This window comes from Bombus huntii, unplaced genomic scaffold (assembly GCF_024542735.1).
Source record: "Bombus huntii isolate Logan2020A unplaced genomic scaffold, iyBomHunt1.1 ctg00000074.1, whole genome shotgun sequence".
Lineage (NCBI taxonomy): Eukaryota > Metazoa > Arthropoda > Insecta > Hymenoptera > Apidae > Bombus > Bombus huntii.
In genome coordinates this window covers 1-14,674 of record NW_026099332.1, presented here as the reverse complement: position 1 = coordinate 14,674, position 14,674 = coordinate 1, and the positions used below count along the sequence as shown (strand labels likewise).

Sequence of the window (14,674 nt, the reverse complement as noted above, 5' to 3'; positions counted from 1 at the left end):
ATATGTTTATTTACTATTATAATTTTAAGAAATTCATTTTTATTATATATTATCATAAAAAATATTTATAATATAAATAATAATAATAATAAAAATAATTTAATTAAAAAATGAAAATGATTATGATAAACAATTTATTTGAAATGTTTGATCCTTCAATTAATAATTATATTCAATTAAATTGAATTTTTATAATTTTACCAATTATTTTATTTCCAAATTCATATTGATTAATTCCTTCACGAATTTTAATAATTTTTAAATTATTTATTGAATATTTATTTAATGAATTTAAAATAATGATAAACTAATAAATATTCAATAAATATTTTTTCATTCTTAAGAATTATAATTCATATTATAATATTAAATTTATTTAGATTAATTCCTTATATCTTTACATCAACAAGACATTTAATATTTAATCTATCAATAGCATTATCTTTATGATTAAGATTTTTAATTTACTCAATTATTAATTTTCCTATAAAAACTTTAAGACATTTAGTACCATTAAATTCTCCAAAATTTTTAATAAATTTTATAGTAATTATTGAACTTATTAGACTTTTTATTCGCCCTTGAACATTATCAATTCGTCTTTCAGCAAATTTAATTTCAGGACATCTTATTCTTATTTTACTAAGAAATTTTATAATAAACTTCATTATTTTATCACCATTAACTTTAATAATTCAAAATATATTATTAATTCTAGAAATTTCAATAGCTTTAATTCAAGCTTATGTATTCTCAATTTTATTAACATTATATTTTTCTGAATCAAATTAATGAAAAAAAACTTTCCTTTTCATATTGTTACTATTAGACCATGACCAATTATTGTCTCTTTTAATACTATACATATATTATTAAGAACAATTTTATGAATTTCTTTCAATAATTTATTAATTATAATCTTAAATTTATTAATTTTAATTTTATCAACAATAATATGATTCCGAGATATTATTCGAGAAAGAACATTTCAAGGAATACATTCTTTTTATATTTTATCAATAATAAAATTTAGAATAATTATATTTATTATTTCTGAACTATTTTTTTTTATTTCATTTTTTTGAACATTCTTCCATAATTCAATTTCTCCTTCAATTGAAATTAATTTAATATGACCACCTAAAATAATTAAATTTTTTAATCCATTTGAAATCCCTTTATTAAACTCAATTATTTTAATTATATCAGGATTTTCAGTAACATTAAGACATTATAATATATTAAATAACAAATTTAAATCAAGAATATCAATATTAATGTCAACAATTTTTTTAGGATTTTATTTTAATTTTATACAAATTTTTGAATATTATAATTCATTCTGCTGTATTAATGATAGAATTTTTGGATCTATTTTTTTTTTTTTTTATCCACTGGTTTTCATGGTATTCATGTCTTAATTGGAACATTATTTTTATTATATTCTTTAATTCGAATAATAAAAAATCATTTTTCAACAATTCATCATATTAATTTTGAATTTGCTATTTGATATTGACATTTTGTTGATGTAATTTGATTATTCATTTACATATTTTATTATATCATTATAAATTAAATTAAATTTTAAATATATAGTATAATTAAATTACATTTAATTTCCAATTAAAAAATTTAATATTAAATTAATATATTTAATTAATATAATTTATTATTTATTAATTTTTATAATTTTAATAATTACTTTTTTATTAAATAAATTTTTATCAATATATAAAAAATTTAACATAGAAAAAAACTTACCTTATGAATGTGGATTTAATCCAATCACAAAAATAAATATTCCATTTTCATTACCATTTTATTTAATTTCATTAACATTTTTAATTTTTGATGTAGAAATTATTTTACTAATTCCTTTAATTTCATATATCAAAACATTAAATTTTTTATATTTATTTATTTTAATAATTTTTTTATTTTTAATATTAATTTTTTCTTTATTAATAGAATGATCATGTAATTATTTAAATTGAATATTTTAGATTATTCTAATTAAATATTTTAATATATATATATATATATATATATATATATATATATATATATATATATATATATATATATATATATAAGGATTTAAAAAATAAATCAATCTTTAAGTCGAAATTAAAAGTAAATTTTACTTCTTATATAAATTTAAATTTATATATTAAATAAAATAAATTTTAAATTGAAGCCAAATTAGAGGCATTTTATTGTTAATAAAATAATTGAATTTAATATTCCAATTTATTAATATATATATATATATATAAATATTATATAAAAAAAATTATTTTAAAAATTATACAAAATTTAAAATTTAATTTAATTTATATAGTTTAAATAAAACATTATACTTTCAATATAAAATTATTAATAAATAAAAAATTAATTGTAAATAGAAATAATTCAATAAAGCTTCTAACTTTAATAATTGATTTAAAATATCATTATTTCTTATAATTTATTATTAATAATAATATTTAAAATTTAAATTCATATATATATATATATATATATATATAATAAATATTATTTAAAAATTTAAAAAAATTTCCCTAATATTTTCAATCTTATGCTCTAATATAAGCTACTTATATACTATAAATAAACAAATTTTTTTTTCTTTTTATTTAATATATGAATATAATTTAAATTAAATTAATATCATTAATATTAATAAATATAAATATAATAATAATAATAAAGAAATTTTAAATATAAAATTTATTTCTAATATATCACAAATATATCTTATAATTTTTCCTATAAACTTTTCTAATAAACCTTTCTCAAAATAAAATTCATAATAAATTATTTTATTTATTAATTGATTTATTATAAACTTATAAAAAAATTCTATTATAAAAAATCTTTTAATAAATATCTTACTTTTTTTAAAAAAATTAATATTTAATATTAATATTGGAAATATTAATCCTAATAAAATTATTTTAAATACAAAATATTTATAAATATAAATTAAATTAATATTTAAATGATAAAAAAATAAATTAAGAATAAATTTTCTTAACATTAATATTATTTATAAATTAATTAATATAACTCTAATTATAATATAATCTTCTCTTAAATATATTAAATTTATTATATAATTATTTATTATTATAAATATTAATTTTAATTATAAATATTAATATTAAATAAAATTAAATAATTAGAATAATAATTATTTCCTAAACCTCCAACTAAATTAACTCATTTTAATCAATTTATATTTATTAAAATATTTAATCTCAATAAAAATATTAAATTTCTTAAAATATAAAAATTTATAAACTTAAATAAGATAATAATAACAATTACAATTGTAACCTCATTCATTTTTAAATTAAATTTATAATATTAATTTTTCGATGACCAAATTCATAATTTATTCTAACTAATAATGATAGATCTATAACTCCTTCACATACAGAATAAATTAAATAAATTCATCTATTAAAATCAATTAAAATTATATAAAATAAAATAATTGAAATTAAATATTCCAACCCAATTAAAAAATTAAAAAAATAAATATTATTATTTAATAAAATAACTAAAATTATTAAAACAAAATTCAAAATAATAAATTCTAAAATAAATTTAATATTAACCAACTTAAAAAAATTAAATTTCTTAATACAATAATTTTCAAAAATTAATATATATATATATATAATTATATATATATAAATATATATATTATAATAATATATATTAATATATATATTTTAATATATATATATATATTAAAATATTTATTAAAATATTATTAATTTATATTAAATTATTTTTTTATTAAAATTTTAATTAATAATTAATTCTTTAAAATATTTTATACACACATATACACTCATATATATATATAAATAATCTATATGTCGGAGATAAGAGGACACCGGTGCCTTCCCTCTGAAACCTCGGGAAAATCCATAAAAACGTTGTAATTAAAATCTACAGTTGTAACTAAACGATTTGCCGTCATTCTAACCAATTGTATTTGTTTGAGACTTGTGACAATGAGCTTGGGCTCAAGGCGACAATTAGTCGCCGAACGTGCCCGCGGTCAACGGGACGAACTCTCCATCTAACAAAGGCATTGAGTATTCCTATAGCTGTCCTTAAAAGAAAGATTTGTAGCGGCACGTGGCAGTAAACATTCCAACGGTTTCTGTCCCGTAGCTCGCCACACGCAGATCCTATTCTCCGGGCAGGATGTTTACCAAATGTCGACGCGTCTCCACAGTACGTGATCGGCTAGCCCGAGGACCGTCATAAACACTAATATCTAGTTACCTAAAATCCTTCAACAGATACACAGTCTTTGTCCCAGTTACGGGAAGACAGGAGAGACCTATTTTTCCACGAACGACGTCTCCCACTAGCAACCCTCCCTCAAGGGCAGCTAGCATCCTTTTCTAACTACCGATATGGAGATTGGCCAATTAGCAGCAACTTCAATTTCTCTTACTTTCCGAACGTAGGATGTCCCCGACGAATCCGATGATCTCGTGTCCTTAGACACACCCCGTCATAGTTTTCCTCTGGGGTATCACCGGGTCGGAAAGTCATTCTCTCTTGCGGTCTCATCGACAAAAAAAGAGATTAACGCCAGCGACTATTAACACAGAATCCGACTTAGATCTTTGCGAGTGCGTACGGCTACCGTCCCGTTGTCCGCGGGTTCGTTATTGAACCTAGGATCATTGTCATTAGTTTCTCGAGTATCTAATTACCACGGTTACTTGTCCGGTTCTATGGTAATCGTACACACACACACACGCACACACACACACACACATATATATATTTTTTTATTAAAATTTTAATTAATAATTAATCTTTTTATTGTAAATAAAATATTTTTATTTACTAATTTTTTAATAAAAACTAAAATTTTTTAATAAAATTTATATTAATATTTATATATCTTTTATCCTATTTTTATCAATTTTTTATTCTAATTTAAAACTTATTAACAATATTATTATATATATTTTATTTATAAAAAATTTAATTTTAATTAAAATTTTATTCTCTCCGTTTATTACGCCCCAAGGCTTACTGTAGGCCGTGTTCCTAACCGTCGCAAACAGATCGTCTTACATGACCGTCGAGATATACACAAAGTAGCGATAAACGCATAGTTGTCGTCAAGCAGCGAGTTCCAGAAACATCTATTCGCCTTCGGTGCGTTATTTTATCCGCATAAAGAAAGAAGCTGGTATACGTGATCATAGGCGCGAACGGTGGCGTGATCCGAGCGTAGTGGGGGTCGTCTTCCAGAGAAGACAAAGGACCAAATGGAAGGGCAGTCAGTGGCAAATGAGAATTCAAACGGGATGCATCGAAAGGTTCAGACGAATAAAATCAAAGTCGCTTAGTCTAACGAATACATCGAGAAATATCATAAAATCGGGTCAAATTACTGTAACAAACTAATTGTATCATCGTTAAATCATTTGTGACGTATTCATTATAACTTTAAATATCGTTAAATATACACGTTTATATTAACTGTGTTAATTCAAAGTTAAAATCATTTGAACTATCTCTGTTATTCTAAACGAAACAGGGGAACGACTAATTCGCGGCGTCGATTATCATAATCGTAGCAAAAATTTACGTCTCCCGCTCACACGTTTCCCTCGCGATCGCGTCTCTACGCGAACGGTCGTAACATTTGGTCCTTCGAGCCGGATCACGAGCATTGGACGATCAAGTGAACAGAGATACAGCAGTAAATCATACAGTGATACACATGATCACATCATCATCAGCATCGCAGCAACCGTTAGCGGCGAACCTCGCGCCAACAACTAGAGGGTCAACTTCCGCAAGGAAATGTCTTACACGTCAAATCAGACACGCACGGTGACGAGCAACGTTTCAATTCGCGACAACAAGGTATGCTCGTTCATTGTATTGTCTTTACAATCCGCTATAACATTTTTTTCATCTTTATTTTTACACTGCGATTTAAGGCAAGAAAAATGATTGAAAGTTTCTTTTGTTCTTGTTTCAAATCATTTTTCCTTCTTAAAAAGGATTTTAAGAAAGATAAAAAATATATTTTTCTCAAAGTATGATAGCGTTTGTGATAGATCATGTATGATCTTGTCCTTTCTTTGCAATGCTATATCTAGTGTCCTTAAATGTTCCATATCTTTTCATTTACTTATACTCTCATCTTATTCTTCTGGTCTGAAAGTATAACTGTTACAGCTTTTAATGGTGTTTTGTTTTTATCTCTTGAATATGAGGTGGAATGGTGTAATAGGTACTGAAGTACACTAGGTGATATTTAACCAATAATGCAAATAACATCGGCTGATTCTTAACGTCGATAAACAATAGCGTCGTTCGGTTGATTTCTCGATAAAAGCGTACCCGTTTCTTTTCGTCTTTCGCGTCTCACGGCTCGTGGTCGAATGTGCTTATTTTTTCGACCGAACTGATTCTTTTTCCATTGCCCATCGATATCATCATCCCCACTGACGTGCGTTCGTTATAAGTGCCCTCGTGGCTGGCGCCTGTATGCCCTTCGGCTGAAGAGAAATTCGGCTGAAGGAGCGTGAAGATATCGATGACAGATTGAGTGCGTCGTGTCGCGTTTCGACGGCGTAGCGTAGCGCTTTGTATCGCGGAGCCGTTGGAAAGTTCCATAGTCCTTGTCGCCACAGTACCCCCTTACCAGTGATAACGCTACGTAAATAAAAGAATATATGGATATTACGAAGTAGCGTGCGCGTTGGCCGGTTCTTAACACTTATCCGAAACCTGCCTGAAACCGATCGGGAAATCGGACTCTTCGCCCAGACCGCGTAACGTATCTATTCCGGGTATTTTCTCCGTTTGTCGTTTGGTTATTGGCGTTCGCCCTGCTTTCGTCGCGGACATTCGTTTGGTCTACCGGAATTAGCACGTTGCGAGTCTCGGCGGACCTTTGTTCGAGGTCTTCGGGAATGACAAACGCAGGCTTCAAGCGATCTATGGAAACCGTTACGTCGCGATTATTTATTTTTACCGTATATGTCTTATCACCTCTCTGTATGACTTTATACGGTGCATCGTACGGTGGCTGTAGTAATGGTCCTCCAATCGCGTCGTGGCGCACGAATACGTATGGCGACGTCTCTAATTCCTTGAAGACGAAAATTTTCTTTTCGCCGTGGCGAGTAATCGGGTGTGGTCTGACCCTCTCCATGCGTTCTCTCAGCCGGTTCGCGTATTCCAAGTTGGCCCGTTGACTAGTTGGCAAAAAGAATTCCGCCGGCAGACGTATGCCGGTGCCGTAAATCATTTCGGCCGCCGTTGCGTTTAGGTCCTCCTTTATCGCGGTTCTTATACCTAATAAGACGATCGGGAGAATTCCGACCCAGTTGCTCGTGTCGTGGCATTTGATCGCCGCCTTTAATTGTCTGTGTAGGCGTTCTACCATCCCGTTAGACGCTGGATGGTAGGCCGTTGTACGCAAATGTTTGACGCCGAGCAACCGCTAGCGTTCCGAACGTTCCGACGGGCGAGGATACGTGTCTGGTGACTTTGTTGCGCTGACACGGTATGCATTGTCGTGTCCACGTTCGGCAATCTTTATTTACCGACGGCCAGACGAAGCGCGTCGCTACCAATTTTCGCGTAGCTCGCATCCCCGGGTGGGAAAGTCCATGTAGCGCTTGGAATACGGTGCGGCGTAACGGTTCCGGTACGTACGGTCGCACGGTCTCGGTTTTAATATCGCAGTATAACTCGACGTTGTGATCGGGAAATCGTACTTTTCTCAGCTGCAACGCGCTCGAGCCAGCATTGATAATTTTGCGTAGCTCGCTATCCTTTTCTTGCGCTGCAGCTAGCGTATGGTGATCTATTGGTTTTCCGATCGCTTCGATGCGAGATAGAGTATCGGCTACGTTATTTTCTACCCCTTTTATGTGACGGATATCCGTCGTAAACTGTCCGACGTAGTCCAGATGTCGAAACTGTCTCGGCGAACACTTATCGAGGTTCTACAAACATTGTGGCCTTTTTCCTACTTAGTTCGGTAATTTTCAATTTTAAGGTGTTGAACAATTTCGTTTCGTTGTAATTTAAGATTTGTTAACGAGCACTTTTCACAAACTGACCGCTGTTACTTATTTATATATATATATATATATATATATATATATCAATTAATTATTAACAATTTGGGTATTAGCTAATAAAAAAATATAATAATTAAATTGCATTTAATAGTAATTTTTAAAATATATCTAACTTTTTATAAATAATTGAATAATTTTTATTCCTATAAATTAACTATATAATTCTAAAATTATTATTAAATTACAATTTAATAAATTTAATTATATTTTAAAAATTAAATTTATAAACTATATAATAAGCTAAATTAAGCTTATAGGTTCATACCCTATCGATAAATTCAAAAAGTTTTATATAAAATATAAAAATATAAGTAATATGTCTGATAAAAGATATATTTTGATAAAATATTTATGTATATAATTAAATTATACTATTACTATTTATATAATAAGTTAAAAACTAATAGAAATTTTTCTATATAAATTTTATTTTTATATACAATATTTAATTTTTTCAAAAAAAAAAAAAAAAAAAAAAAAAATTATTTTTTATAATAAAATATATATATATTATCTTATTTATCAGTAATTATTTTATTTTTTATTATATTAAATTCATCAAGAATTTACATTAAATGATTATCAATAGAATTTTCAACAATTATTTTAATTTAGAATAATTAATATTAAACCAAATAATAAAATTGTTAGAATCATATATTTTATAATATCATCAATTCCAAGATTATTAATTATTATTATTATTTCTTTAAATTATACACAAATTTTTATTTTTAAAAATTATATAATTAATTTTCTAATAAATTTATCTATATTTTTAAAAATTGGTTTATTTCCGTTTTGTTTTTGAATAATTTATATTTATAATATATCTTCATGAAATCAAATTTTAATTATTTCAACATTTATAAAATTTATTCCAATTTATTTTTTTTCTTCAATAACTTTCATTACACCATATCTAATTCTTACTTTATTTATTAATAATACATTCATTGCTTTATATACAAATATACAACTTCTCTATAAAAAAATTATTTGGATGTTCATCAATTTTTAATTCATTATTTTTTTATTTTATTCTTCATACTAATAAAAACTTATTCATATTATTAATTCTAATTTATTTATGTATATTTTCAACTTTAATATATTTTTTTAATTTTTATAATGTAAATAATTTAAATTTTAGAAATTTTTCAATATATTCATATTTTATTATTTATATATTCCTCTTTACCATTATTTTTTTCATTTATATTCAAATGAGAATTTATTTATAATTTAAATTTAAATTTAAGAAACAATTTAATAATTTTGTTATTATTAACAAGAATAATTATAATATGAAATTATTTCATTTTACTAAAATATATTTTATTAAAATTTAAATTTAGTAAAATAATTATACATTTTGAAATTTTTCATATAAAAATCTACATTCTAATTACAATTTTATTTTTTCTTTTATATTTATTTTATTTAATTTAATACAAATATTATTAATTTAATCTTTAAATTTGCAATTTAATATTTTTCTTAAACTATATTAAATATTATAAAATAAATTTTAAAATAGTATTAAAAAATTTTTAATTTTTGTAAATAAATTTACAGTTTATTTCTTTTTCAGACATAATACTTTATTATTTAAAAATTTTTAAATTAATTTTTAAAATTTAATTTAATTTAATTAAATTAAAATTATTATAATTATAATTAAACATTTAATTAATTAATTTATATTAAATTAATATTTAAGATTTCATGTTAAATAAACTATTAATCTTCAAAATTAATTATATAAATTTTATATTTATAAATCTTAATAAAAAAAATGATTAATATCAACTAATCATAAAAACATTGGAATAATATATTTTATTTTTGCAATATGATCAGGAATAATTGGATCTTCAATAAGATTATTAATTCGAATAGAACTTAGTCATCCTGGAATACGAATAATTTATGCTATATTAGGAATTGGATTCCTAGGATTTATTGTATGAGCTCATCATATATTTACCGTTGAATTAGATGTTGATACTCGAGCTTATTTTACATCAGCAACAATAATTATTGCTGTTCCTACAGGAATTAAAGTATTTAGATGATTAGCAACTTATCATGGTTCAAAAATAAATTTTAATATTACAATCATTTGATCTATTGGTTTTATTTTAATATTTACAATTGGAGGATTAACAGGAGTAATATTATCTAATTCATCAATTGATATTATTTTACATGATACTTATTATGTAGTAGGACATTTTCATTATGTACTATCAATAGGAGCAGTTTTTGTTATTATTACTAGATTTATTCATTGATACCCAATAATTACAGGTCTAATATTAAATCAAAAATGATTAAAAATTCAATTTATTATAATATTTATTGGTGTAAATATAACTTTTTTCCCTCAACATTTTTTAGGCTTAATATCTATACCACGACGATATTCAGATTATCCTGATTCTTATTATTGTTGAAATTTAATTTCATCAATTGGAGCAATAATTTCAATAAATAGAATATTATTTTTCATTTTTATTATTTTTGAAAGATTAATTTCAAAACGATTAGTTATATTTAAATTTCATCAATCTTCTTTAGAATGATTAAACAATTATCCTCCCTTAGATCATTCACTAATTGAAATTCCTTTAATTATAAATAATAAAATTAAAAATATTTTTAATAATTAAAATTTAAAAATTTATTAATAAATAATATATATATATATATAATTATTAATATGGCAGATTAGTGCTTTGAATTTAAAATTCAATTATAAAGATTTTTATCTTTTATTAATAAATTAATTTAATAAAATTATATAATGAATTTCAAATTCAAATAAATTTTAATTATTAAAAATTTCTACATGAAATATATTTACATTTCAAGATTCAAATTCTTTTTATTCTGATAATTTAATTTCCTTTCATAATTTAACTATAATAATAATAATTATTATTATTTCTTTAACAACATTTTTTATTATAGATTTTATATATAATAATTATTTAAATCTAACTCTTTTAAAAAATCATACAATTGAAATTATTTGAACTTTATCTCCTATAATTATTTTAATAATTATTTGTTTTCCATCTTTAAAAATTTTATATTATATCGATGAAATTGTAAATCCTCATTTTTCTATTAAAGCTATTGGCCATCAATGATATTGATCTTATGAATATCCAGAATTTAATAATTATGAATTTGATTCATATATATTAAATTATGAACTAATAAATCAATTTCGATTATTAGAAACTGATAATCGATTAATTATTCCATTTAAAATTTCTATACGAATAATTATTTCTTCATTAGATGTTATTCATTCATGAACTATTCCATCATTAGGAATTAAAGTAGATGCTATTCCTGGTCGAATTAATCAATTAAATTTATTTTGTATCCGTCCAAGAGTTTATTTTGGACAATGCTCTGAAATTTGTGGAATAAATCATAGATTTATACCTATTATATTAGAAAGAACTTCTTATGAATTATTTATAAATTGAATTAAAAATAAAATTTGAAAAATTAGTTAATTTAAATAACTTTAGATTATCATTCTAAAATTAATATTTTATTATTATTTTTCTATCATTAGATGTCTGAAATAAAGAATTGATCTTTTAAATCAATTATAGTAATTAAAATTTACTTCTAATGAATACCACAAATAATACCTATTAATTGATTAGTTATCTTTATAATATGTTTAATATGTTTATTTACTATTATAATTTTAAGAAATTCATTTTTATTATATATTATCATAAAAAATATTTATAATATAAATAATAATAATAATAAAAATAATTTAATTAAAAAATGAAAATGATTATGATAAACAATTTATTTGAAATGTTTGATCCTTCAATTAATAATTATATTCAATTAAATTGAATTTTTATAATTTTACCAATTATTTTATTTCCAAATTCATATTGATTAATTCCTTCACGAATTTTAATAATTATAAAATTATTTATTGAATATTTATTTAATGAATTTAAAATAATGATAAACTAATAAATATTCAATAAATATTTTTTCATTCTTAAGAATTATAATTCATATTATAATATTAAATTTATTTAGATTAATTCCTTATATCTTTACATCAACAAGACATTTAATATTTAATCTATCAATAGCATTATCTTTATGATTAAGATTTTTAATTTACTCAATTATTAATTTTCCTATAAAAACTTTAAGACATTTAGTACCATTAAATTCTCCAAAATTTTTAATAAATTTTATAGTAATTATTGAACTTATTAGACTTTTTATTCGCCCTTGAACATTATCAATTCGTCTTTCAGCAAATTTAATTTCAGGACATCTTATTCTTATTTTACTAAGAAATTTTATAATAAACTTCATTATTTTATCACCATTAACTTTAATAATTCAAAATATATTATTAATTCTAGAAATTTCAATAGCTTTAATTCAAGCTTATGTATTCTCAATTTTATTAACATTATATTTTTCTGAATCAAATTAATGAAAAAAAACTTTCCTTTTCATATTGTTACTATTAGACCATGACCAATTATTGTCTCTTTTAATACTATAAATATATTATTAAGAACAATTTTATGAATTTCTTTAAATAATTTATTAATTATAATCTTAAATTTATTAATTTTAATTTTATCAACAATAATATGATTCCGAGATATTATTCGAGAAAGAACATTTCAAGGAATACATTCTTTTTATATTTTATCAATAATAAAATTTAGAATAATTATATTTATTATTTCTGAACTATTTTTTTTATTTCATTTTTTTGAACATTCTTCCATAATTCAATTTCTCCTTCAATTGAAATTAATTTAATATGACCACCTAAAATAATTAAATTTTTTAATCCATTTGAAATTCCTTTATTAAACTCAATTATTTTAATTTTATCAGGATTCTCAGTAACATTAAGACATTACAATATATTAAATAACAAATTTAGATCAAGAATTTCAATATTAATATCAACAATTTTTTTAGGATTTTATTTTAATTTTATACAAATTTTTGAATATTATAACTCATTTTTTTGTATTAATGATAGAATTTTTGGATCTATTTTTTTTTTATCTACTGGTTTTCATGGTATTCATGTTTTAATTGGAACATTATTTTTATTATATTCTTTAATTCGAATAAAAAAAAATCATTTTTCAACAATTCACCATATTAATTTTGAATTCGCTATTTGATATTGACATTTTGTTGATGTAATTTGATTATTTATTTATATATTTTATTATATTATTATAAATTAAATTAAATTTTAAATATATAGTATAATAAATTACATTTAATTTCCAATTAAAAAATTTAATATTAAATTAATATATTTAATAAATATAATTTATTATTTATTAATTTTTATAATTTTAATAATTATTTTTTTATTAAATAAATTTTTATCAATATATAAAAAATTTAATATAGAAAAAAATTTACCTTATGAATGTGGATTTAATCCAATTACAAAAATAAATATTCCATTTTCATTACCATTTTATTTAATTTCATTAACATTTTTAATTTTTGATGTAGAAATTATTTTACTAATTCCTTTAATTTCATATATCAAAACATTAAATTTTTTATATTTATTTATTTTAATAATTTTTTTATTTTTAATATTAATTTTTTCTTTATTAATAGAATGATCATGTAATTATTTAAATTGAATATTTTAGATTATTCTAATTAAATATTTTAATATATATATATATATATATATATATATAAGGATTTAAAAAATAAATCAATCTTTAAGTCGAAATTAAAAGTAAATTTTACTTCTTATATAAATTTAAATTTATATATTAAATAAAATAAATTTTAAATTGAAGCCAAATTAGAGGCATTTTATTGTTAATAAAATAATTGAATTTAATATTCCAATTTATTAATATATATATATAAATATTATATAAAAAAAATTATTTTAAAAATTATACAAAATTTAAAATTTAATTTAATTTATATAGTTTAAATAAAACATTATACTTTCAATATAAAATTATTAATAAATAAAAAATTAATTGTAAATAGAAATAATTCAATAAAGCTTCTAACTTTAATAATTGATTTAAAATATCATTATTTCTTAGAATTTATTATTAATAATAATATTTAAAATTTAAATTCATATATATATATATATATAATAAATATTATTTAAAAATTTAAAAAAATTTCCCTAATATTTTCAATCTAATGCTCTAATATAAGCTACTTATATACTATAAATAAACAAATTTTTTTTCTTTTTATTTAATATATGAATATAATTTAAATTAAATTAATATCATTAATATTAATAAATATAAATATAATAATAATAATAAAGAAATTTTAAATATAAAATTTATTTCTAATATATCACAAATATATCTTATAATTTTTCCTATAAATTTTTCTAATAAACCTTTCTCAAAATAAAATTCATAATAAATTATTTTATTTATTAATTGATTTATTATAAACTTATAAAAAAATTC

General features: G+C 21.7%; 1 long non-coding RNA gene across 1 annotated transcript; it reads right to left on the bottom strand.

Moving 5' to 3' along the window:
- Positions 1-420: 420 nt before the first annotated feature.
- Positions 421-14,081, bottom strand: LOC126876429 (uncharacterized). Its single transcript, XR_007694190.1, has 2 exons — positions 13,626-14,081; positions 421-1,764 (listed from the first exon to the last, which is right to left on the bottom strand). It is a non-coding gene; the product is annotated as an uncharacterized LOC126876429 (long non-coding RNA).
- Between the last annotated feature and the right edge of the window lie 593 nt (positions 14,082-14,674).